The sequence below is a fragment of the Pteronotus mesoamericanus genome, unplaced genomic scaffold (assembly GCF_021234165.1).
Source record: "Pteronotus mesoamericanus isolate MK-2021 breed Mesoamerican mustached bat unplaced genomic scaffold, CSHL_Meso_final scaffold_165, whole genome shotgun sequence".
Lineage (NCBI taxonomy): Eukaryota > Metazoa > Chordata > Mammalia > Chiroptera > Mormoopidae > Pteronotus > Pteronotus mesoamericanus.
This window is the reverse complement of record NW_026555307.1, coordinates 9198219-9225288: the sequence shown is the minus strand read 5'-3', so window position 1 is coordinate 9225288 and position 27070 is coordinate 9198219. Positions and strand designations below refer to the sequence as shown.

At 44.8% G+C, this 27070-nt stretch overlaps 1 protein-coding gene across 2 annotated transcripts in view; it reads right to left on the bottom strand.

The window, feature by feature from the left end:
• The window catches only part of SIPA1L3 (signal induced proliferation associated 1 like 3), a 247115-nt gene that overhangs the window by 143954 nt on the left and 76091 nt on the right, over positions 1 to 27070 (bottom strand). For both annotated transcript variants that reach the window (XM_054589095.1, XM_054589094.1), the window contains exon 2: positions 7045 to 7112. The gene's annotated coding sequence lies outside the window, so the exon portion shown is untranslated. The remainder of the gene's footprint in view (positions 1 to 7044; positions 7113 to 27070) is intronic.

Sequence of the window (27070 nt, the reverse complement as noted above, 5' to 3'; positions counted from 1 at the left end):
CCACAATTTAGTTGTAATTGTGGTTGGTCCTAGGAGGAGGTCAGTGTGACTTCCACTCACTCCTTCGCCACCTTGATTCTCCATGCCATTGTTGAGCTGTCATGTCATCAGCCTAGAAAGAGGCCTGAAGAACCCCTGGACTTGGAGTTGGGGAGCCCCCCATTTCCTGATGGTTTAAGCTGACACAAATGGGGTTTTCTGTTACACATAAGCCCAAAGCATCTAAAGTATATGCTCTCTGTTAAATTACCCTATTTATTGGTTTTAAATTTTTCACCAAATAAAATGGCCTTAAATATTTGTTTTTCTTGTTCATTGTCCATCTCCCTCTTCTAGAATGCCAACTCCATGAGCAGAGATATTTGTCTGTCTTGTTCACTACTATGTCCCTTGCACCTGAAACACTGCCTGACAAAGAGCAGAACCTTAGCATTCACTGAAAAAATGACTGAGGTTGCCCCTGACTGGTGTGGCTCAGTGGATGCAGTGCCAGCCTGCAAACCAAAAGGTTGCTAATTTGAATCCCGATCAGGGCACATGCCTGGGTTTTGGGCCAGGTAATCAGTCAGGGGTGTGCGAGAGGCAACTGATCAATGTTTCCCTTCACACATCGATGTTCCTCTCACTATCTCTTTCTCACTTCCCCTCTTTTCTGAAAATAAATAAAATCTTTTAAAAAAATGACTAAGCTCATTTAATTCTTACAAATACCAAATTCTGCCCTACAGCCAAGCAGACTTTTCATGATCTGCCCTTATCATGATCATACAGTTACGCTGGCTGTCTTTCAGTTCCTTCTCAGAGCCCAGCTCCTCCCCATATCCAGGACTCCACTAATGCCATTCTCTCAAGTGGGAAGGCCTACTCATCCTTCAGGCCTCCTCTCAAATGGCTGTCCTCATGATAGACATCTCCTGGTCAATCCAAACATGCCAGGCTCCCCTTGGATATGCTCTCACGCTCCTCCATCAAGGCACTTAGCACAGACATAATTACAGGGCTGCTTTTGTTACTTAGATTCTGTTTCCTCCAGTGAACTATGAGTTCCAGGAGGGAAGGAAACCCTTTGTATGTCCAGAGCTCTTAGAAGACCCGGCACACAGTAGGTAGTTAATAAAAACCATACCTGTCTCTTGTGGCCAGGATGTTAACTGCTCACTGAATACTCATGTGTCCCCTACATTTTCAGTCCCTCATAGTTGGGCAGGGCCATACAACTAGTTCCAGGGGGGAGCAGAAGTGAACTGTGTCACTAATTTCTGCTGTATGACCTTCTAGGTCCCCTGTCCTGCCATGGTGACCCTGAAGGCTCTATGTCCTGTCATGAGGCTTTAAGACAGGGAACCTGTTAGACTGGGTCCTTGATCCACAAGGTGAAGCCCCACCCTGCTCTGCCTTATGTCATGAGGAAAAAATAGACATTTGTTTTGTCCCAACCTCAAGAATTTCAGGATTAATTTGTTACAGCAGTAGAATCCTGCTTATCACTGGCAGTCCTGGGAATAAATGAAGGCAGCTGGAGGAATTGTGATCACAGACTGGGAGGTGAGGAGCAAGGCAGTGGCTCCCAGCTGCCAGTACTGAACCTCAGTGAAAGAATGAGGGAGGCAGAGAGAACAACTACAGATGCTCTTCAACTTATGATGGGGTCACGCCCTGATAAATCTGGCATAAGTCGAAAATACTGTAAGTCAAAAATGCCTTTAATACACCTAACCTACCAAACACTATAGCGCAGCCTCACCTACACTTACATTAGCCTATAGCTGGGCAAAATCACCTCCCTGCCACCGCTCAGTATCACCAGAGCATCTTACCATACACTGGTAGCCCTGGAAAAGATCATAATTCAAAATTTGGCGTATGGTTTCTGCTGAATGCATATTGCTTTTGCACCACTGTTAAGCTGAAAAATTGGAATCGCCATTTTCAATTCTGGATGCAGCAGATGAAAGGACCCAGACAGAGCCCTGGCTCCCTTCAGACAGAGCTAGCCTCAGCAGAGGTCCTCATAAAACAGATCCTTAAGGGATCATGGCTAAGTCTCAGCCCGTGGGGATGGGAGAAGGCAGATCAGAAGCCCTAATACCTGGAAAGCTCTATTAGCTGGAAGAAGCTGAAACTGCAAGGGTGCATAAAGGACCTGCACTAATTAGGGTAGACAGCCTTCCTGTGGAATCACTCACTGGGGCTCTGCCCTTCCAGCTCCATCCCAGAGAATAAATCATGCTGTCAGGTCTAATTTGGGACTGGACTGATGGGCTGAGCAGAGCATCTATGCATTCTTGGCCACTGAGGTCAAGGGGAGTCTATGTGCTAGTGGTCAGTGCCGAGAGGCCTGGAGACTAGATGGAAAGGGGACTGGGAGGATAACAGCTTGGGTTTCCAAACAGACCAAAGAAACTCCTGTTTTCACCTGCAAAATTTCTGGCATAGGCCTCAACTGTACAAGCCTGTTCCCAAAGCACAGTTCTGCCATATCCAGGAACCATGCAAGCTTGGGGAATAAACAATCACAAATGCAGAAGCTAAAAGTTTATTATCTTATGGGCTGGTGACTAAGCTGCCTAACCTCTGACATGTAGTAGGGGCTAATGAATGTAAGCCACTGGCATTGCCACCATCTTATCTATTATGTGACTACTCTGTGCCAGGCACTGTCCTAAGTACTTGAGACTTGTAATCACCTTCTAATTCTCAAGACAACCTTAGGAGAAATAGAAGCTCTCAGAGTACCATCTTTCCAGTAGGATATCCCTGTAAGTCAGAAAATGGGATATGCCCAGTCAGTGTTTGTTGAATGGATGGACAGATGGAAACGTAAGTCTAAATCCCTCATTTTACAGAGGAAGGGAGTGGAGGTTCAGAAATGAGAAACTGTTGCTTGATGCATCTCTAGTCTTCTTCTAAGGCCCAAAGATGCTTGCAGGAGCCCTCCCTGATACCCAAGCAGGGCTGGACACCTCCTCTGGGCTCCCACTGTCCCCTGGCTTCCCCCATACAGCCCTGACCTTGCTGAGCTATCATTGAGGGTGTGCCTCCCTCACTGAATGAATGAGTGCAGGACCCACCTAGGCATGAAGCTGTCTCACCTATATAGCTCAGCACTACAGGGATGGGCACAAAGGCACATATTGAATGTGTGTTGAGTCGACCAGCAGAGCCCCGAGAAAGAAAAAACCCCAAGGCAGGAGGCCTCATTTTGGGAAGAATAATGAAAAGCACAGCTACAATTTGTTTGAGAAAGGGAGATCAAGAGAAGTCTTCTCAACCACTTCTAAGCCCCAAAGGGTTGCCAGTAAGACAAGTGGCTGGTGCTGCTCACCAGGACCAAACCAGGACCAGTGGAGAGGTAGTTACACAGAGCAGATGTAATGCACAAGAAAAGTTTTTAATAATCAAAATTTCCCCAAAACAAAATATGCTTGCCCTCTTCCTCCCTTGCTGGAAGAATTTAAGCTGAGGCCAGCTAGGATACCCAAACCTCTTATGAGGCAATGAAGGGTAGTAGCAAAGAGTCAGGTCTGTAAAGACAAACTGCAAAGGTTCCCACCCTGGCTTCTCTACTTGGCAAGAGGCTTCACTACTCTGTGCCTCAGTTTCCAAGTCATTCCTATGGGGAGACCACAGGAGCAACTTCATAGGCTGGGTGTGCTGACTGAATGAGATCATGCACGCAAAAGGCTTACTGCTGGGCTTGACAAAGTCATCACCCACTAATGCTAATTATTATTGTTTTTCTTCGCCTGTGGAGCCAGACGCTGCTGGCTGCTAACCCAACTGACACTTTCAATTCCCCTTTTCTTTGACTTCCTTCTAAGGAGAAGCTGAAATTTGCCACCCTCCTTGGAGCTAGGGAAGGCCATATGACCCATGTCTGGCCAATGAGATGTAATTCGGATCTTCTGGGGGATTCTGGGAGTGCTTAAGCAGTCCAGAACTGAAAAACATAAGCTCCTGGAGTTGAGTCTCCCCTTCTTTGTTCTGGCTGGAGCTGGAGTAGCAACCGTATAACCATGAGGGGAAGGCCAAGAGAATCAGTGATTCCAGCTTGAACATCACTCAGCCTCTCGACTAATGGCAGCCAAGTTGCCTCCAGGTTTTATTGTGATGGGAAGGAAATCAATCCTCTTTTGTTTAAGCTGCTGTGAGCTGGGTTGTCTGTTCTTGCAGCTGAAAGCATTCTTGGCTGATACACCCACCATGGCAAAAATTGGGGCTTGGGGCCCATGTCCATGGTAATCGTTTGTCAAACCTTGTTCAGGTTCCTAGTTAAGAACTCCAGATCTAGAAGAAAGAGTGAAAGGCCGAGCCAGAATAGTGTTTACCAAAGCTCAGTCACTCTGTTCCGCCTTTTCTTTTCAGCTGCATCTATATCCCATCTGCACGACTATTTACTCAATATTTTCTTTAAATTAATTCACTTTTACACTTATATATACATACATATATTTAAAAGGGAATTGGCATTACCACCAAAATGCAAAATAAAAATCCTTTGCTACAAAGGTAACTCAGTAAATAAATACAATGAAAAGAAATAAAATATATTCATCCACATACCACTAAAAATTATCTGACATAATTTGGGCTCAATGAACTAGCAAGAATACCTCATTTCTGCCTTTTATTGGGGAAAAATATCAGAAGATTTGGCAATGCCTGGCATTTCCACACGGCAACAGTGAGCTACAGGTAAGCAGGAGCTGCCCCTCAGAGAGGGGACACATTTCTTTATTTGCCATGAATCCTGAAACCCTGATCCAAAATGAGATAATTCAGTTAGATCTCTCACTGGGTGGTGAAAGATAAGGTCAGGCACCTGCCTTACTCCCTCCACCCAGGGTCTCCTCAGAGAGACTTTTCCAGATCACCTTGTCTAAAGTCGCCCCTGGTGACTCCCAGTCAGTCCCCTGTCTGCTTTACTTATCTCTGTAGTGACTTGTCCCCAAACAACTTATCCTGTATTCACTTGTCTTAAAGCAAATGCATGACCAAATGAAACCCTATTTCCTGCTTTCCAGTTCCCTAAGGTTTACCATGTAGAATGCTGGAAAATGCTGGTTTTCCTGAAGCTTGAGGTGATACTAGAAATTCACTCAAACCTTAGGACTTCTCACCACATTAACCAGGAATGTGCTATAATAAAATGAGTATCTCTAAAGCCATACAGAAATATGTTAATAACCAAAAGCTGAAATAAATGAGAAGGAACAGGTCTTCCTTTCAAAATTAATTATGTGGACAATTAATAAATGCAGAAGGAATGGGGGACATACAAAAATCACCATTAGGGGAATACCACAATAATAACTATTGCAAGCAAGATTCACCTCTGTGCCAAAATTAGTGGGAGTGAGGAGAAATAAGCATTGTCTCAAAGTACCTCCCCCAAGGTATCTATCAGTTACAAAGGGAAAAACAGTTACTTTACAGTGGAGACCCAGTGGCAGCACCTTAATCAACTGATTCAGGTTAACAGCACCAGTGATAACACACAGGGACATCAAGGATCCCCTGGTCCAATGCACTGAAGAGGGCACATGACCTCTGTGGTGTCCTGCCAAATAATGCATAACCTCCATCTAGTCATAAGGAAACACCAGACAAACCCATAGTGAAACATTTTACAAAATAACAGAGTTGTCCTCTTTCAAGGAAAAGACTGAGGAACTGTTACAGATTGGAGGTGATTAAGGAGACATGACAACTAAGTGCTGTATGGGATCCTGGATAGGATCTTGGGACAGAAAAAGGACATCAGTGGAAAAATGAGCGAAACTAGGCTAAAGTCTGTCATTTAGTTCATAGTACTGGACCAGTGTTAATTTCCTGGTTTTCATAGTTGTGTTAAACTTATATAAAATGGGAATATTGGGGAAACTGAGTGATGGTTTTATATATATATGTGAATTCTTTGTACTATTTTTGCAACTCTTTTGTAAATCTAAAATTCCTTAAAACTAAAAAAGTTAATAAAGAATTGTGCTAAGAAGCATCGTTTGATGAAAATCTGGCCCCGAGAGACTGTCCCACAAACAAGCTCCTAGAATCCAGGCAGAACCTTAGGCCAGGATGAAGGAATGTGATGGGGCTCAATAGTCAGGAGAGAAGTTACTGTCTTGATTCACTCAGTTCCCAAAGCTCAAGTGACTAGTCTCTGTAACTGAGCCAACATCATTGCCTGCCATCCACAGTCTGGATGCCAGAATCTTCCAGCGCCCCCACTTTCCACACTGTTAGGGCCTCTTGGTGCTTCGAGGATCAGACAACGCCTCCTCAGTGCCCTCATCGCATCCTGCCAACAAAGGCTGGTGTCCCACTTTGGAACGCCCCACCAGGAATGCCACATACTCCAAGGCCACTCCTCTGCTTAGGCTCTATCCCAAAGAAACAAAAGAGGGTGTTCACTAACAAATCCCCCAGAAACCTAGATATATCATAGTCAAAATTTTTATATTAAAGGCATTTATAATATTTACATGTTTTAATTATGTATAAATACCTACACCGCAGTTTTTGCCTATGCAGAGGTGGGCGACAGGGTCACCTTCATGACTGTGGTGAGAGTTACATAAATTGTATAGCAAAGAGTGAATTTTACTTTCTGTAAGTTAAGAAAAAGTGAGTTTAAAAGTTGAAAAGAGAAAAAAGACTGACATACCAATGCATGCTATGAACAAAGATTTCCAAGATATACTACTGCTGGGGACAGTGAGAAACTGCTACAGATGCAACTCTATAGCATGGCTTTCATCTTTATATAGCAAACTAAAATACTAAGTGTGCATATACATAAGTAGAAATATTCATGAACAGGAAGGGGTCTGGCAGGATACCCACTGACCTTCTGATGTCATTACTTCTGAGGGACATTAGACTTGTAGGTATAGAGGGATAGTGAAGGAGACTTCCATCTTTCCCTTGATACTCTTTCAAATAACTATTTTTTTTTTAAATAATAAAGAAGCTTAGGTGTATTAGTTGTAAAATTGAAGCAAAAAAACCCCAAAAAACCCCAAAACCCAGCCACACTGTACTCACCCTCAGAATATTCTGGACTCTAGTGTCCCTTCAGGGTCCCAGGAGAGCTGATGTCAAAGACTGTGCATCTAGAGAGAGGGAAAAAACAAGGTTACGTCTTTGGCTATAGCACCTGTCTGTTATTCACTAACTCATGCCTTTAACAAATATTTATTGAACACCTGCTCTATGCCAGGCACTGAGGGGACACCAGTGACTGAGAAAAGTTGTTGTCCTCAGGAAGCAGACATTCCAGTAGGGGAGGAAGACAATAAACACAATATGAAGTCAGGGAGCAGGGTGAGGAGAGTGATGAGGCTGCTACTTCACAGAATGATCAGAGTAGGCCTGAGGAGAGGATCCCTGAATTCAGATACTTGAATACAGGAGATTACGAACTATGTGACTATCTGAGAAAGAACACCAAAATGGCTAGTGCAAAGAAGGCAGGTGTTTGTACACAGAGCATTTGAAGATCAGCAAGAAGCCCAGGTGCCTGGTCCAGGTGAGTGAGGGAATGAGTGGTGGGAGATGAGAACAGGGAGCTGACAGGGGCAGATAGTAGGCCATTATGAGGACATTTCTTTCAGACACTTGTGAGGATTCACAGAGAAATATCACTTGTCTTAACCTGTAACTTTATATTAATTTATGCTTTTGAATGTTAATAGTTGTTCATATTTGAATGGATTTCATGGAAACTTTGTATTATTAATTTATGCTTTAAAATATTTAGTATAGTTCTTCACATTTGAATGGATATTTCATGGACAAATAAATGTATTCAGGCTGAGAAACCACTGTCTATATTGTTCACCATCCCATTTCAGTTTAGGCATTTACCAAGTCAGGGAGATGGGACCTGAGAGGAAAATTGAGCACCTTCCTATACAGATGGTCACTAAATAGTAAGTCTCACTCTCTATGGCTAGGTTCTGTCCTAACAGACATGTGCTGACTCATTTCACTCTCTCAGTAACCCTAAGAAATAGATACTATTATTATGTCTATGCTACATATAAGGACATGAGGCATGGAGTAGGAAAGGAACTCACTAGCTGAGGCATCCAGCAAGTCAAATGTATACTACAGCTAGGATGAACCGAGGCAGCCTGGCTCCAGAGCCTGCTCCTGACCACTCGGCCAGGCAAGAGTCATGGCAGTCAATGAAGAGAGGGCTGACCACAGACTGGCAATGCCTCCCTGTCCCTCTTGCCCAATACCGCTATGTCCAAATGCCGCCCACACGCCAAGGCTGAGCTCAAACGCCAGCCAGCTCCTCCAGGAAGCCTCCCAGAAGGAAACCTAACAAGCCACCTTTCCAGGGCCCAGGAATCACAGTAGCTTCAATAATCCTGAGGTGCTCATGGAGAAGCCCAAAAGGGTTGTTAATCTTTCTCATGCTAGGGACCCCTGTTGGCAGCCTGGTAAAGAAGAGTGTGAATTTCTTCTCCGAATTGTGTTTTTAAAAGTATAAAATACAATACACACAGATTACAAAGAAAACCAATTATATTCAGATATCAAAATACCTGTAAAACACAACCAAATTTGAGATACATGTGATTCTTTATGAATGCTTTAAATGACGAAATCTTGGTTGTGGATCCAATGACTAATAATTTAGAAATAGATGAGTCTAATAATATTTTGTGATATCTGCAACAACTATAACGTGATATGGAAATATTTAGGATTTCTAGTGGTGACGGTCTCAGGTGTAACTAATACAATTGTGGCCCGTGGTCCTCATTCAGAAGGAGAGAAAGTGCTAAATTTCAGTTAGATGGCAGAGAAAATAAAGATGTAATTTTTTCCCCCAGCCAACTTCACAGTCCTCTAAACCTCATCTACAGACCCTTCAAGGGTCCATAGTCCCGAGATTAAGAACCCCTAAGTTAGACCTGAGACAGGGAAAAGGTGAAGCATGTTCCTAGGGAAGATGACAATTTGGGGGTGAGGGCAGACTCAGATCCTTGTGAACTTCATATGGGAAAGGGTCCTGTGCATCGGCAGTCTCAGCCCACAGTGCATTGTTTGCCCTTCTAGGTTAGCTTCCTGAATCTCACCTTTCCCACTCAACCCATCGAATTCCTGTGGGAATGACCCTACCCATGGGTTAGTAGGGAAGGGGGGAACGGTCATGATCCAGGCCTAACTAATAAAGCCACTGCACTCCCCCCCACCCTCCGCCTTCCTTGCCCCTGGCTAATGAACACCAGCCTTAGGACATGTGCTGGGACTACAGGGAAGGAGATTATTTCTCTTGGGGCTGCTACGATAGTTGGATATACATGTGGAGCTGCCTAAGAGCCTACCTGAGATTAAAATCAACACAGAAAAATGCAGAGCTGGGAGGTGGAAGGAAACAGAGTCCTGGCAACCTTAGGAGAGGCTCTGGATCCAGCCATGCCTGAAGCCATTATTTATATATTGTACATTGTCACAGGCTGTGAACACATACATTTCCTTCTATACTTAAGCAGGTTAACCTGAATTTGTATTTGTTCACAAAACTAAATGACTCTCAACTAACATGGAAGGGCAGAGGCAGCTGTAGTTCTTGATGATTCCCACAGCTCATTAACGAGCCCTTAGGAAAGCGCAAAATAAAATTAAAAAAGTTACTATACACAGAAACGGCAAATACAGGAAAATGAATACTTTTAAAAAACTCTGAAATAGCTTCTCGGGTAGGTGCTATCTCTAAGTGGGTATATGAAGACCTAACAATTTTGGTTTTCAAGATGCTTGTCAGGGCAGGAGGGAACCAGAAGTACCTGGAATGTTTTCCTTTATCACCAGACTCCCCATTAAAAAAAATTCCTGAGATGATCAGAAAGCCCCTGAAAATAAAGCTCCTGTAAAATTTTAATAGCCGTCTTTTAAAATGCAATGGAAATTGCTTTTCTGTCACTTTTATCATGTCCCCCACCCATTTCCCCCCTTTCCTTCTCTGGAGTGATGCATGTGGCTCTTGAAAGACACATCAGCAGTGATGTGCAGTGATGCTGTTTCTCTAAGCTGAGAATCTACTTCCTGCCAAATGGAGGAAGCTGCGATGTCCAACAGTCTGGTATCCCTTATACATAGGAGGGGCCGTGGCAGAGAGGAAGAGGCCAAGGGCTGTGGCAATGGCAGCAAAGATGAGCTACAGAATTCATACAGGACCCAAGATGTCCCAGCACAGCCATCAGAGCAACAGCCCCGGCCCACCTGTCCCGTTATGTAACACTCACAGGGCCAAGCAGATGAGAAAACCTGCGGGTGGGAGGGTATCCTGACCTGACTCCCAGCCTGAGTGGCTCTTTCCCTTTTCCACAGTGATAGGTTCTGAGAGAAACACATGGACTAAGCAGGGCTAATCAGAGTTGGCCCTGGAAATTTGCTGGAATTACTGGAGAAAAGGGATGGGATGTGAGGCAGGGGCTGTTGAGGGCTACTTTGCTCCTTGGAGGTGGGAGTGGGACACCTGAGAATGAAGTCAAGGCTGAGAGAGGCAGAGCCCAGAAGTGGAGAAGGGTGGAATCTTGACAAGAATACTTGAATGCTGACTCCAGTCAGTCCAGCTCTGAGATTTTTTCAGGTCCCAGAGTCATTAATTTCCCTTTGCAGTATAAGCCAGTTTAAATTGGGGAGAGATTCTATCATATACAACAGAAGTAATTGATTGACAGGACTGGGAGGGACCTCAAAAATCCTTAATGCTTGGGTGAACATGATCCTTCTAAGAAGCTGGCATAACAAAACTATATCATGTGTCTCAACAAAATAAAACAAAACAAAACAAAAACACACAAAATACTGCACGTCTCAAGGATGTCAAAGACCTCTGAGGCCCCTGTCATAGGAACTGGGCGAAGAACACTTTGATCTAGTCTGATCTGTCCATTTAATGGAAATTGTGGTTCAGAATGCTTCAGTGAGTTGTCTGGGGCCAAATGAGGGCAGAGCCGGACCTCCCTAGAGCCCCACGAGGTTCCACCTTGAACTCCCCTGAGTACAGACCTCAGGGAAGCCTGCAGGGGGTTGGAGGAGTAGCAGGTGAAGCTCCAGGCCTCCATTCCCCCATTTACCTACAGCAGATCCACTTTGTTCTTTTTATAAAATAGGCTTTCAGAGAAGCGTCTGACCATGTTCCATCACTCCACAATCAACATACTGAAAACCAATCTCTCACATCATACTTCAAAGTACAGTTGGCCCTTGTACACAGTCAAAAATCTGTGTATAACTTATGATTCTACTACAGTGAGCCTTTTGCATCTGTGGATTCAACCAACTGCATGGATCAAAAACAGTTACTTTCCATCTATGGTTGGGGACCTGAGGTCGGGAACTGAGGTGGGGAATGTGAAAATACTGTGAGGTTTTGATCCTCACAAAAGCCTGTGAAGCAGGTATTATAGCCATGGTGTGAGGATGCTTCTGTAGTGCTTGTCAGTCAGGGTGCTGCTCTCCTGCCCCCCTGACCCTAGTCAGCAGGGTGCCTGGGCCTTTCTGTTTCTGTTCTTCTGGGCCTGACATTTCTAATCTTCCCTTGTTATTTCCACCTCAGCTCATATGGAAAGTCTCCTCCACTCACAGCTCTTCACTTCCTTTTATTCTGTCCTCTACAAAGACCAAGTAAAAAGGGTGTGACTAATCTGACCAGTAAAAAGGGTGTGACTCTTGTTTGATACCTGCTTTTCCAGAGGGCAGGTTATTAGCCCCAAAGGCTGAAATCAGGGCTACCAGCTTTCCCTGTGTCCAGAGATGGCAGCAGGCTCTCTTCTGCTTTCTGTCGTGGAGCAGGACACACAGACTGGACAGTGTGCACCCAACCTCTAAGAGGACTTGGTCACAGGGGAGCAGCCAGGCCTCTCTCCTCCATGTAGCCGATCGTATAAGTGGCTCACCTAGGAATTGAGATGGGAGGTGAAGTAGAACCAAGCCCACTGGGGCCTTCTGCCGTTAGCTGCATTCTCCTTGCTAGACTACCAGAGCCTCACATTGAGGTATCAGGGACTTAACCCACCAATGATGTGGTTCAATCACCCTTTACTTAGAGAAGATTCCAACTCTACCCACCCCCATCCTGTCTATGAAATAGTGACCCAGGAAAATATTTGTTCACTCAACTGCCTCTATCCACCTGCCAACGAGGAAAAGCTGCCACATGAAGAAAGGACTTTGCATCAGGAAAATCTAGGCCCCTGACCACCATACATATGGCAGCTGCTGAGATCATCTTGCAATTTATCATGTTTTCTCTTATGACCTATATTTTATTAATAACATGCCAGCAATTTAGCCCTGGTTATTTCATTGACTGATTGAGTCCACAATATGACGGAGGCTGGGTGACTGACTATGAGGGTCTCACATTTCCATCCCCTGTCCTTCTCCTCTCCCACCCAAGATAAGCACCATGGTGCAGGGCTTTAAGGACTTGACTCAGAATGCCAGGGGACTAACTGTCATGTCTCTAGCCTAGCCCAAGTAACTCCATGGTAGAGCGGCTCAACAGAGACCATTGCTGAGAAACTGCTCAGGAAAAGCAACAAATCGGGACCATTTCATTCATAGCAAATTGGTTAGAACGTCAGCCAGACACCACCAAATGTGCTGAAGCTGTGGAGTAAGGGGAACTCTATCACTACAGGTGGAACACACCCTGCAACTGATATTTTGAGAAAACTCACTTCACTGTCCCCACTGACTGGGCTCTGGGATTCCTTGCCCAGTTTCCAGGCCCATGGGGCTTTGCAAATAAATTCTCATTCTGACTTGAAGCATGAAGTTTTTGCTTTGATTTTACTATATGCAAGGCTCTGTTAGTTCTTTAACTATCAGTCCATTTAACCCTGGTACCAAACCCTGTGAAGTAGGGTTTACTAGCATCCTTGCTTTTAACAGACAACAGGCACGGAGAAGTAACTTGCCCAAGGTCACTCAGCAAATACGTGGCACAGCCAGGAGGGATTTGAACCCAGTGGGTCTGGCTCCGGAACCACCAACAATGCCACCTCCAAACACAGCAGTTAAAGAGTATGGGCTCAGCCTTGAAACCTATGTGATTCTACTTTCAGACATCAATTTCAGATGGATCAAAAACCCAAATACAAAAAAAAAAATAAAAAATAAAAAACCATTGTGCTTAAAACATCTTCACATTGGAGTAGGTAAAGGTTTCCCACTCAGGGATTCTGAGAAAGTATTTGCTCTCCTCACAAAAAGGGTCAGACTCTTCCACAAAGTCCTGTGTCCCTTTTCCAGTCTGCCTTTTTCCAGCATGGAATGTGGATGTGATACCTAGATTTGAAAGGGTCTCTCTTGTCCCCAGAACACTGCCGTGATCAGCAGGGCTGAACTCTCAAGGTGCCTTAGCTTCCTGGGGAAGATGGGTGCAGCAGCCATCTTGTGGCCATAAGGGGCCAGAGTGTCACGGCAGCACTGGCGTTGACTCCACCAAGCCATTGACCACATCCTCTCCCTCTGCATGTCGTAAAGACTCAAACAACCTCCCGGGTTTTGAAGTGACATTGCCACTTGCGCATTCTTATACAGGTGAACCTCAGTTTTTGAACTTACTCATTCCAAAAGGATGTTTGAGAAGTGATCTGTTTGAAATCTGAATCGTTTTTTCCCATTAGAAATACAGTAATGTGCAGGTATCAGCATGAGAGAGGTGTCGGGCCAAGAACCAAAGTTCTGTTTGACAACTGAGACATTTTTTTCTATGAACAACTTGGTTAAGAACTGAGGTTTGAATGTACTTGCAGTCGAGTGCATTCTTAAGTGGACACCTGCTACAACCAAGCTCTAGCAATCTGGAGAGTTTGTGAACAGTCACTAACATGGAATTGAAAGTGTCCCAAAAAGACTCAACTCAGAAATAAACTTTTGGCAATCATTAGGAAAGACTTCCACCATGCATGGCTGATCATAAGCATCTAGAGATGACTAGGTACCTGAATGAATCCTCAGGGGACCTGAATTGGGAACAGCCTTCTTTCTCTCTACAGGCTGCTAAGTGACCAGGTAGACTGACATTAAAGGCCAAGCCCACTACACTGGAACACTGCATCATGGTCTGCTGGCCCCAGGCTCGCTGGCTGGGGAAATCCTGCAAAACTTATGGACATCCCCCCGCTTTCCCCCGCCACTAGGAATGTGCTGGATATGCCAGCAGTTAAGCCCCTTCCTGCATTCCCATAAAAACAGCTTTGTCAATGTGGTTTCAAATGTTGGGTACTTTTGCACAAAGCACTTTCCAGATCCCAACTAATCAGATGAAAGACAGAACAATGGTCAATCTACCAAAATAGGTCAGGCTTTATATTTTAATTCTCTTAGTCATAATATATTGAGTATATATTACTCAACCTCTCTGGGCCTCAGTTTCCTCATCTATAAAACAAGGATAATAATAGGGATATTGTGAGGATTAAGGAAATTACTCCATGACAAATATTTAGAACAGAACCTATCATGTAGTAAGTGTTCAAGAAAAATGAACTACCATTATTTTTATTGCTGGGAACTGAAGGCCCTTGAGACATTTCAAAATCTACCCTCTGGTGAGCCATCCAGAGAAAGGCACTGCTCTGATCCTGGCTGCTTAGGGAAGGAGGGAGACTTTAAGGCCAATGAACAGAAGCTGGCTGCCGTGGCCCTGGGTACGGCAGGCAGGAAATGGACTGACTGGATGCCAACTGCCCACCCAGTAGCCATTCTTGCCTTTCTTCTAAGGAAGGATTTTATCCCTCAACCTCCTTTGCACCTAAGGGTGGCCAAAAAGAGGGAAGCAAAAGTTGTGGGACTTCAGGGAAATTCCTTACCAGAAACAGAGAACTGGACTGTACTTTGTACCCCTTCCCACACCCTGATTCCTACCCAGACTACAGACTCACTGGTTTGACTCTAGCAGTCACACCGGGCCACCTTAAGGACGAAAGCCTTGCGCTAAGGACGGTGAAGCGGAAAGACAGAAGCCTGCTCTTCCTGATGACTGTGGGGCTACCACAGCCCTGGACTACAAATCTCTGACATCTTGCTCATGAGAGAAACCACCCTCCATTGAGTTTGCACCATTGCTAGTTCTGGCCTTTGCTACTGACAGTCAAATGCACTTCCAAATAATACTGTAGTTTTACACAGCTGATCACCAATGGGATAGGGCTTTATGCCAGAGAAATCTTTCAGTAACCTGCCACCATTTAAAGTGTTCTCATGCTTTAGGACCATTGTTTTCTCCTCAATACTGGAGAGAAAGCTAGACGCAGAATTTAGCTAGATACAGAATTTCCCATAGAATGGGGTTACAATCATTTTGCCTTAGGAGGAGGTAAAATGAGAACTATATGAGACACACTGAGTCATTCATTCAGCAATTATTAAGTGCCACTCTCTGCTGGGGACTGTATGATATAGGGGGCTAAATATGGAGAACAAAAGCAGATGTGGTCCCTGTTCTTACAAAATTTCCAGTCCAGGACAGAAGGCAGAAAACAAACAGGCAAACAAACACAAATGTATGTACAAGTGGTGAGAATTAACATGTAGAAAACCAGGGTGAGTATTAGCTCAGAAGTAAAGAGAAAGGAGAGGGAAGCCATGCGAACAGTGGGAGTAAGAATATTCCACAATGTCCATCATCTGAAGAATGGATAAGTAAAACATCTATACAGTGGAATATCATTCAACTATAAAATTAATGATTCATGTACAACATGGATGAGCACTAAAAACACTATGCTGAGTGAAAGAAGCCAGTCACCAAAGACTACATATTATATGATTCCATTAATATGTAATGTCCAGAATAGGTAAATCTAGTGAAAGACAATAGATCAGTGATTACCATGGGCCAGGAGGAGGTAGAAATGGGAGGTAGAAATGGGAGAGACTGCTAATGGTTACAGGGTTTCTTCCTAAATCAATGAAAATGCACTGGAGTTAGAGACTAGTGATGGTAGTACAATCTTGTAATTATATCTAAACCCATGAATTATGCACTTTAAAAGGGTAAATTTTGTGTCATGTGAATTGTGTATCAATTAAAAGACACTCAAAGGGCTACCCAAATTGAACTACTAGATTGGTAATAAAGTTTCTAATGAAAGTTAAAAAGGAAAAAAAAGGAGTATCCCAAGAGATAAAGGAAGATGCTTGAGTATGATCAACAAAAAGTCATAGGCAGCCCTTGTAATTAGGATGCTGTGGTGAGAGAGGGTGAGCTATGGGATGTGGCAGAAGCTCGCAGGGCTGAACGAACCACAGTAGGCCACATGCTTTTCATTCTAATTATGATGGGAAGCGGAATGGTGTGCTCTGATTCACATTTCTGAAAGACTCCTCTGGCTGTTGCACAGAACTTGTCAGGGTGGGGGTGGGGGTTCAAAAGACGCAGGGAGAAGAGTGAGATGGCTGCTGGGCTATCCAAGGAGAGAGAGTGATGATCTTTATGTAGTCTTGTGAGTTTTTCCAAAGCAGTTTTCTGCCAGATGCAAACTGTGCACAGCACAGTAACAGCAGTTCACCAAATGCCTGTTAAATGAACTGAATAAATGAACAAAGTCACTGCCCTTTTTTTTTTGTTTTTTTGATAGGGAATATTTTTCTATTTTCAATGAAGAGATAAATTTCCTCTCCATATCTATATCTAATCTATATCTATATCTATACACACACAGTTATATATACATATATGTATCTCTCTATATAAATAAAACATGCTTACTTATACCTGTTTCTACCATCCACTAGTAGATACTTGCCCACTAGATACCACAACTACCTATCTGCTCAAACCAGAAACTGAGGGTTATTCTTTTTTATATACACACTTCCTAAGCAAGATAGAGCCACTGAGTCAGTAACAACCAGGTCCTTCCTTCTCTGAGGGGGTCAGAGAAATAGATAAACCAGTGACAAATGAAATCTCACTTCTGATGAATAACGTGTAGAAGAGGAATGAGAAGAGATGCTACTCCAAGAGGTAGGAACTGGCATCTTTCTTTTTGGTGGGATGGGGAGGAATACTGGATAGTCCAGAGTGGGAAGAGCACTATGAATGAAAGTGTCCTAGTGGGGCGGGGAGTTCAACTTGACCCTATGCCTTCCCCTTCAAGAACATCTACTGCAACTGAAGTCCAGCAAGAGACAAGTTATAACCCCAAAGGGGTCATGAGCTTCAATCCACTGACAGCCACATCCATTTTGAGGGGAACACCAGAACCCTGAAATACTGCTTCTTAATCTGGAACCAGGAGAGGGCCATCACGGTCATAGACCATAGTGCAAACAGTGCCCTTGGAGCTGTGCAATACATGGGGATGTGTCTAACCAGAGCCTTTCTTCCAGGTCCACTGTCCCCAGCGATAGAGCTCAGCTGTTTTACAAGCTGAGTGGGAGAGGCATTCCACTGGGTGGCTGTGTGTGCTGGGTTTGGTGTGGATGTAAGGTAAGTTGCTTGCCCCATGAACTTCATTTGAACACACCTTGACTTCAGTGTTTCTGTAATTCTGCCATGTTATTTTCACAAGGGACAGACTTGGTGGCCCTGCATGCTTCACAAAGCTGACTGATCTCTGTGCTTATTTCATTCCACCAGATAACAGGTAAGTAGGCCAAATTGCTTGTCATGGTCCCTCAGACGTTACTTCTCAGCACAGTACCTGGTACCATGTTAGCCTCTCCTGGCCCAGGTAACCACTGATCAACACCAGGGCCATGGGTCCCAAGCAGGCCCCTGATACTGACCAACATGTAAAATATGTTTCAACAAAACTTGATGGTACTACAAAATCTCCCTGACAGATGGCTGGGCTAAGCAGACCACGTAATGTGGAAGAGAATGGAGTGCACATTCCATGGATACCCATCACCTGATCACAACACTGACTTCTGTCACTGTATTTTACATAACCAGGATCATATCACATTTACTTCTCTGAATCTTGCCTTTCCTTAAATATAGCACAGAAATGCCTCCAAATCAGCTAGTAGTGCTCTTACCCACTATTCTTTAGCGACTAATATTTCATAGTATGGACGAGCCATACTTTACTTCACCATTTCCTGAAAAGTGGGCACTCATTTTATTTTCAGGGTTTGGTCTTTATTTTGCCCCTGAAAACAATGCTGCAACAAATATCCTTTTTACTAGGACCATTTTTTCTGTAGGGTAGATTCTCAGGAGTGGCAGTGCATCCAAGACTATTTAGTGAATATTATATAGTTATAATATAGAATGGTTTCTAAAATCAAAGTATAGAGATGCACATGGAATATGTGTTTATTTTTGTATTAAGTATCTCTGGAAGAACAAATCTGAAATGGATGTCCACACAGGAGGGGAGCTGGGTGACAATGGGCTGGGAGACTTACTTTTCATTATATGTCTTTTTTTGTGCCATCTGAATGTTTTATCATGTGTATGCATTACTCATTCAAAACTAAATGAACAAAAAACTCCAGGCTGCCTTCTAAAAAGTTTGCAATGATCCAAATGTCCTCCAGTAACTTGGGAGAGTACTTAGTTGAGCTCATTAATGCCCTATATTTTTCTCCAAGGCCATCTCTCCTCCACCTCTCTCTCTCCGCCCTCAACCCCCCACCCCCCGCCCCTGCCTGCTATGAGCTGAAACATGTCAAGTTTTACCTGCTCGTGATCCATGATTCCTCCTATTCTACAGCCCTTGGGCATGCAGAAGGCAACTCCCAGACATGTTAATTTAGACAACTCAGCCTGGCCTGTACCTCTCAGCAGCACAAGAAACACAAGCCAGGGTGGGAACTAGGTCTTCTTCAGGGACCTGAGGGCACAGATGGCAGAGACAGGAGCAGGGCCTCTCTTTCCTCACATGCTTGCAAGGTACCCTGTTTTAAACTCATGCCCTCGGTAGCTGAGTGACCTAGGGTCCCCCAAATGTCCAAAGCCTCTCAGAAAGGACCAAGGAAGTGTGCAGCAGCTGCTGTTCATGGGACCTGACCTCTCAGGAACAACATCAAAAACGAGAAACAGGAGGGATGGGGGACAAAGAACGTGGAAAAATCAGGCTCATACATACAAGAGGCCTTCTCGTTCACGTCCTATAGGCCAATCATCCCCTACACCTGGCCCAAAACTAAAGGCCCCTCCAGCTACTGCTTATTAAGCCCTACTGTGTGACTCCCAAGATGGGAAAACAAAGCTGACATAATGCAGAGACAGCAATGGCCCTGAGTGCAGCAGCAACTCCAACATAATGCACCCTGCCACTGCCACAGCCACACTGGCTGTAGCTCTGGAATAACTACAGAGGGGTGGGGACTAAACACGACCAGATGAAAAATCAGCTGGTGGGTAGTGGGCGATGGGAGAACATGAGCCATCTCAAAACTGGCAGCAAGTCCATTCGATTCAGCCCATGTTCCAAACTGAACTTAGTGCAGGGGAGGCCCGAGCCTTAGCTTGAATGGTTCCCTCTATCTGGAATACCCTGTCCTTGATTCTTCAAGACCCAGCTCAGCAAAGATATGTGCCTGTGGGTGTTGGCCAGAGCAGCATCTGTGAGTGGAGCAAAAGGGATACAACCTAAGTGTCCACCAGCAGGGATGGCCCAACAAACTGTGATACAGACACACAACAGAATCATTTATGTCTCTCCTTCCTTATCCTCAAGTCCATTAGCAAGTTCTGTTGCCACTACCTCTAAAACATATCCTGATTCCATTTCCGTTCCCCACCTTCCTATCCAAGCAGGAAGTGCCACTGCAAGGGCCCTGAGGCAGGTATATAACTGAGTGTCTGTGGAGCACTGAGGAGACCCATGTGCCTGGAACAGAGTGAGAAAGGGAAAGTCATGGGTAATAGGAACAGAGCATGTGGATCCTGGTTAGCTGGCCATAGTGAGGGCTTTGGCTTTTATTCAGGGTAAGGTGAAGCCATGAAAAGGTTCTCAGCAGAGGAGAGATGAATCTGCTTGAGTTCCCTATCCAACTCTCTTCCCTGCCCAAGGTGGAAACCAATCTTGACAAGAAACTGAAGTTTGGTCATTTGTGTGGCAAATATCTATGAGAAATTAACAAACAGAATGCTCTCCACCCACTTCCTCCAACCCATTAAGGCCTCATGCTGGCCTCATTAAGGCCTCAGCAGCGCTTTGCAACATGACAAACAATCCACATCACAGTGTAGAAACCAGACCTCCCTCCACTGGCCACTGGGAGAATCCCAGAAGTTGACAGGAAGGAGTTTAAGGTCACATGGCCAGGAGAGTGCTGTCTTGGTGATCAGCTAGAGCCAAAATCAAATTCCAACTCTGCCTCTAAGCAGCTGTGTGACCCATGACTCATTACTAGACCTTTCTGAGTCCCAAGCTTCCTTATCAGTAAAGTGGAAGTGGGTGGCAGATAGTTTCGTCCTTGATAAGCTTGTTGGGAGGATTAAATGAGATAACAGGGATCAAGTGATTGGCAAAGAGTTGGGCACAGAGGAAGCCCTCAATGATGTTAGCAAAGCTGTTATGATACCTAAAGTATCAAAGAAATAATAGCAACATTATCACTCCTCAAATCTGAGGACATCCCTTGGACAAACTGGACTCTGATAATATTAAGCACGTACCTAAATGAAGGATCCTCCAGATCAGAGAAGCCTTCAGAAGGAGAGTCTGTTTCTCCTTTTCTTTCTTCTCCTGGAGTCACTGCTCAGAACAGAGTCATTCACGCCAGAGAGAGATGGGCCACAGATGGCTGGAGGAACTGGCATTAAATCTGCACAGTATGGACACGTACAGAAGAGACCCCAGCCAGTGTCCATCTCTCTCAAGGAAATGTGAGAAAAGGGAGAATTTTAATAGCGTAAAGGCAGTCTGGGGAAATTTCTTGTCTCTTACCCCCTCCAGAATAGTGGTGGGCCCTTCAATTTGCTCCACGCAAGCAGGGGAAGGCCTCTGGGGGTGTTGGGTCCACATCTAAAACATGGGGATAATATTCACTATTCAGGCTAGTTCATACTCATTCAGCACATACTTATTGAGCAACTTCCATGGGCCAAACATACTTTAGATGCTGAGATAATCCCTGCCCTCACTGCTCATGTGCTAAGGAGAACAGTACAAAAAGCAAACATATAACATCAAATGAAAAAAAAGAAAAATAAAGCAGGGAACAGAAAGGGACAGGGAGGGCCATTTCAGATGGGGTGCTCAGGAAGGCCTTTCTGAGGTGGTGTTTTAGCTATGCAAGCAGGAACCTGAATAAAGTAGTAAAACTACACACACACACACACACACACACACACACACGAGCACACACAATTTTGGATATGTTTGTGTATATAATATATATACATGCATACAGCCAAGAACACAGAACCTTCTATGGAAATTTTAAGGTGACCTAGTTTGAAAGGTAAGAATGTCCTGGGCCGCCTGCGATTGGAACCCCCAGATTCCAATTTGAGAAGTATTAATGAAGAATGTTCCTTTTTCACACTTGGCAGTGTACTATACACATGGAAGGAGCTCCCTATAGCGACCTTATTCTCTCTTCGTCGTTGCAGTGTTCCATTGGTACAGAAAACTTGACTGATTCATCCAGTCCCCTATTTTTAAAATAGATTTCATGTATTTATTTTTTAGAGAAAGGAGAAGGGAGGGAGAAAGAGAGAAACATTCATGTGAAAGAGAAATATTGATTGGTTGCCTCTCGTATGCACCCCTATCAGGGACTGAACCCCGGCATGTGCCTTGACTGGGAATTGAACCAGTGACCTTTTGCTTTGCAGGATGACACCCAACCAACAGGGCCACACCGGCCAGGGCCCAGTTTCTTATTAATAGACACACAGGATAGTTCCCATTTTTTACTCTGGCAAACAGTGCCCCGGTGAGCCACCTTGGACACAGATCACTTGTCACACTTGGGAACATCTATAGGCAAAAACTCCCAGAAGCGGAACTGCTATAGGGCAAAGGAAGGGTGTGTACAAGGGTCACACTGACAGATATTGTCAAAGTTCTGTCCGAAGTGACAGTCCTATTTTCCCTCCCACCTGCACTGAACAAGCCGACTTCCCCACACCAATGCTGCAGTGTGTGCTCACGCTATGCTTGTGCCCTTCTGAGAGGTGAAAACTATTCTCTCAGCATGATTTTACTTGGCATTTCTCTTATTATGCATGGCGTTGGAATATCGTATGTGTCCCAAAGAAGACATTTCCTATTTCTACAGGTGCCACCCATGGAAAATATTCCATCTTCCTAGAAGATATTCTCATGCCAGTGTTCAAAGGCCTCCTACCTCTCCTGTCTGGTTCCCTCTCGTACCCTCTCTTATGCAAAAGGATAAAAGCCCAACATCCTGTCATTATGTTCACTATGTACCATCTTCTTCAACCATGATGTTAGAATAACAGCAATACTGGTCGCAGGGGGCTGCTGCAAGGATAAAATAAGAGACAGCAAGTAAGGGATTTAGAAAAATGGCTGGCATTCAGTGCTCAATAAATTACTGTCATCATCATTATATTCTGTTAAATGTGAGTAATCATGTCAAAGTTTTGTATGTAAAAGTGCTTAGTGCCATGCCCACTGTCGAGTAACCACTCAAAAGACAGCTCCTGTTTTTATTACTTTACTACTATCATGCGATTCATTTCCTCAGCAAAGTTTAGTAAAGTGCACTACCTGGTGGAAGGGGTCACACCTATAACAAAACCAACTCTGGTCCGTGCCTTTTTGGAGGTGGTGTCACAGAGGAAGATAGCCCCGAATTTGTAAGCTGAGTTGTTCAGGAAGCAATGGGATGTCTATGGAGATGTTTAAGTGATGTTTAAGGAGAGATCTAAAAGAGGCACCAGCATGAGCAGGCCAGAAAGAGGATGAGGCAGGGGAGGAATGACAGGGAGAAGAGGAAGTACTCTAGGGATAGGGAACAAATGGCATGTGCTGAAGGAACTGAAAGCAGGCCAGATGGCTGGAGGGCAGAGCAGAGGGGCCTGCAGGGTGGGGGCAGCAGGTTGGGGGAAACCAGCATGCTTGGGCCTGGCACCTTTCCATAGAGGACTGCTCTGGGCACCTGGATAATGCCAGGCACCCCTCATCCTCTAGCAGCTCAGGAGTGAAATGAGGTTTTAGTGTCACTATGGTGAAGTGCAGCCCATTTGCTGCTCTCAGGGGTCTTTCTTAAATGACTTCCAGCTCAGAGGTCCTGGGAGGATATAGCAGGCATCCAGGAAGGGACAAAGAGAACAATAACCCTATCTCTGTCCGCTTACAGCTGATTGGCCCAGGGGCAGCACCTGACCTGTCTCAAGAACCTCTTCTCTGGCCCTACTTAATGAGTCCAAAGGAAGGTATACTCCCTTCCTTGGGTTGTTTTGGGCTGGAGCTGGGAAACCCAGTGCTGTTCTCTTTGGGAGCCTGTGCTGCATGGTGTACAACTTGGTCTGTGGATGACCAAGGTTTCCCACCAAGTGAAGGGAAAAGCAGAAAGGGAGACTATGAATCTAAGAAAATGAATAAAGCAGATATGAGGGCGAAAGCAGTGAGGAAGAGAATCCTGGTAGTGGCATTTGTGTTCTGATTCCAATCCGTATGTTACTTCCCAGCATCCATTCTGCCTTTCTCTTATGAGTGGTTTTGTGTGGAGGCAACCAGACCATTAGTGATCCCATACCCTTGCCAGTAATTGGCTCAGGGGAGGTCACATGACCTGTGCCAGTCCAATCCAAGGGGAGCTCTGAAGCTTTGCACTGTAGTTGGGGGACAGATCCTCTCCTCAGACCAGAGCCGAGAAGACATAAACCTGGATCAGTGCTGGCAGCCAGTCTGTGACCTCCAGGGGAGCCAGGTTTGAGGATGACAAGGACACCAGAGGGAAGAATGGAGGAACCAAAAGAAAGTGGGTCACTGGTGATGACCCTGAGCTCCTGGGTCAATGAGCCCAGAACTCACCCCACCTCTGAGCTTTCTAGTCATGTGAGCCAATCCTTTCTCCTGGAGTTTATGCCTGTTTGAGTTCGTGTTTCTGTTACGTGCAACCAAGTAATTTACTGGTATATGGTCCTTCCTGAGGGCTTGTTTTGTTTCTCTGGGCCATCCCAGCACCCTCTGGTTAAATTCTCCTTTGACTAAGATGCTAAGATGGCAGGACTTAAGGTATAGCAACCTGGCCAAGGACTTACCCACACTCCACCCCTACCCCCACAGTTTTTCCAGCTATGAAATGGGGATAACAAATACTTCCTTGGGTTTTAAGAGGATTAGACACATTAGCAATGATTATTCTAAAGCACTGAAAGGTAGCTGAAAGGTCTCAGTCTCAGAAAGCAATTAGTGACACCCCTCTCCCATCTTGTTTGCTATTCCTTTGATCAGGTCAGCAAGTCCTTTCTTCACAAACAGTCCCAAAAAACATCCAGCCCAGTTTCTGTCAGGAGGGTGGCAGATCTCACCTCAACAGGGGATCTGAATGAAAGATTGGACTCAACTTCTCCCATAGCTGGGTGATGGAGGAAGCTCTCATGAGCACATTTCTCTGTCAAATGTAAGCTGGGACCTAAAGTTTCAAAACACAGAATAGGGCACAGTCCCAGGGAAGACAAAGGAAAGAGAGCCCGGATAGAACAGAAACCACAACACAGCAGGTTCCACAACTAACTCTGTCTGTCAGGAGGAGGCTCCCAGGCTGGCTTGCAGCCACATCCGCTCTTTGCACAGCTAGCTATGAGGCAGCAGGAAGAAGAGACCCATCATGTCTGTATTTACAGCTGGGAACTGGCACGCGGATAACTTGGAAATAACTTCAGTCAGGAAGTAAGAACTGGAGGATGCTCCCATAGCAAGGCCCATCTGGAGATCTCTGCCCACAGCTGGAAACATTAAAAAACGAGGCTTATCTAGAGATGTATACCAAATTCACTTTTTTCCATTTGCACCAGGAATGTGTTACTTAAACTTCACTTCCCTGGGAAACTTCTGGAAAGGCCTTGTTCCGTGGCTCTGAAATTCCTCTTTCTGAACATTTAGAACACAGGACCTATTTGTGACAGTGTGTGTCTTCTCCCTCTGTCTGTGGGCTCCGAGGGCAGGGTCTGTGTCTGCTTTGCTAACTGGTACGTGGCTCAGAACAGGCCTTCAATCAATATTTATTGAATAAATCAATTGTTCTGCCCTCAATTTCATTATTATTCATAATTTCGGCCAACATGTAAGCACCTATATGTACAGGCAGTGAGCTGAGATGTGTGACACCTCATGGGGTACTTACTACTGTTGTCCCCATCTAAAAACTGGGATTCCTCCTCAGGGCCCAAGCGATATTAAAAATGGAGTTCCTTCATCTTAACAGAAGGGCAGGAGAGAGCATGAATACCTAGAGCAAGGCTGGGCATGTGGAGCCATGGGTGCTGAGGAATCAGCTTTGATTTCAAGCATTTTCTGAGTAGAAATTTTATAGGGCTGAAGTACACCTCAGCAAGGAAGGTTAGAGACACGCTGCTTCAGATACGCAAACGCAAACAGTAAATAGACGGCTGCACTCTGGGAGATTTTCAACCAATTGCCCCAGAAGTCACAGCTCACATGATTTCTTACCTTTTCAAATATTTTTCCTGTTTCTGAAAGAAATGCTTATCTATACTCGTAATGACTTGGAAATTAAAAAAATGTGCAAAGAAGAATACAGAATTTCCCATATCTCTCCACCAACGGATAACTAAAGAAAAGTTGGTTCATTTCCTTCCAGTCTTTTTTCTTAGTATGGACAGTATATGTGTAGAGAAGAGGAGAGAAATACTTTCCCCCTTTAAAGTCTTTTACCTGTGCTTTTCTAGGAGCTTTTAAGCATCAAAAGGTAAAATTATGCCTACTTGTAACAGGGCACAGCAAGGGTCCTCTGAAGGGGAGACTTGTTATGGGGTCCAGAACTTGGAGTGTCCAAGAAAAATATAGGCTATCTCCCCCCAACCCCCGGCGCCCCCCCCCCCCCCCCCCGCCTGCCCAAGGCAGGCCGCCTTGGGAGATGGGAGACAGGGAGTGGGGCAGAGAGAGTCATTTTGCATTTCAATAACAGCAGGATAGCTTCATACCTCATATGCAAGATGGTATTTTGCATCTCAACAAGGCTAACCAGGAAGGTTTCCATAACTTTAACCCAGGACGTAATTGGGAAGGAGTTAGAGGGCCTGCCTGAGAGACAATGGGACACAGACACAGGGGAACAATGTAAAGACCCTGCAAGAAGGAAAAGGGAGAAAGGACTCCTGCTAGTGGGCCACGAGAAGGTGCCACGTGGTTTGGATTAAGAACTGGAGATCGTGGCAACACGGCTGATGGGGCTGGAAACTGCAAGAGGCCTGCTTGGCCAAGCTCTAGACTTCTGTTCTTTTTCTTCTGAAGGCAAGTACCCATGACTAGCCTGACTGGGCAAAGGGGAAAGGTAGGACTGTGTGTATTGGTAGGTGTATTTAAAAGGATTTTGAGATTTTAACAGTGACATTTAGCCATCATTCAAAACCTGTATAACTTTTGAATAAATAGTTCTTTTCCTTTTCATCAAACTCTGCCATTGACAGCCATAACTTTTAAGGGTGGTGGGCAATGAACCTAGAACAGAGGGACCCTGCGGAAGGGTGGTGTTGTTTTGGTAATAGTATCTGTCCTCTTCCCATGACGGGTCCAATACTCAGTAACATACTTCCCCAAACTACAGAGTTAGGGAAGAAAAGGCTTCCCTCTTCCTCTCTTCCAATTTTTGCTTTCATCAGAGCTGTTATTGGAGACCAGTAGTTTTCAATCCTAAGTTTGCCTGATCATTAGAGTAGGATATAATAATTGCATGGCCACTATTAATTGAGCAACTACTATAGAAGAGGCTGTTTTAAACATTTTATAAGCAGTGTTTATTCTTTCAATCCTGTCATTATTTTATAGATAAGGAAACTGAGGCAGAGAGGTTAAGTCACTTTCCCAAGGTCACATGGCTGTTAAAGTGGTGGTGCTGGGCTTTGAAGCGATGCCATCTGGCCCCGTGTGCCCTCTTTCCCCTGGTCCACCACTGCTCAAGACCCTGG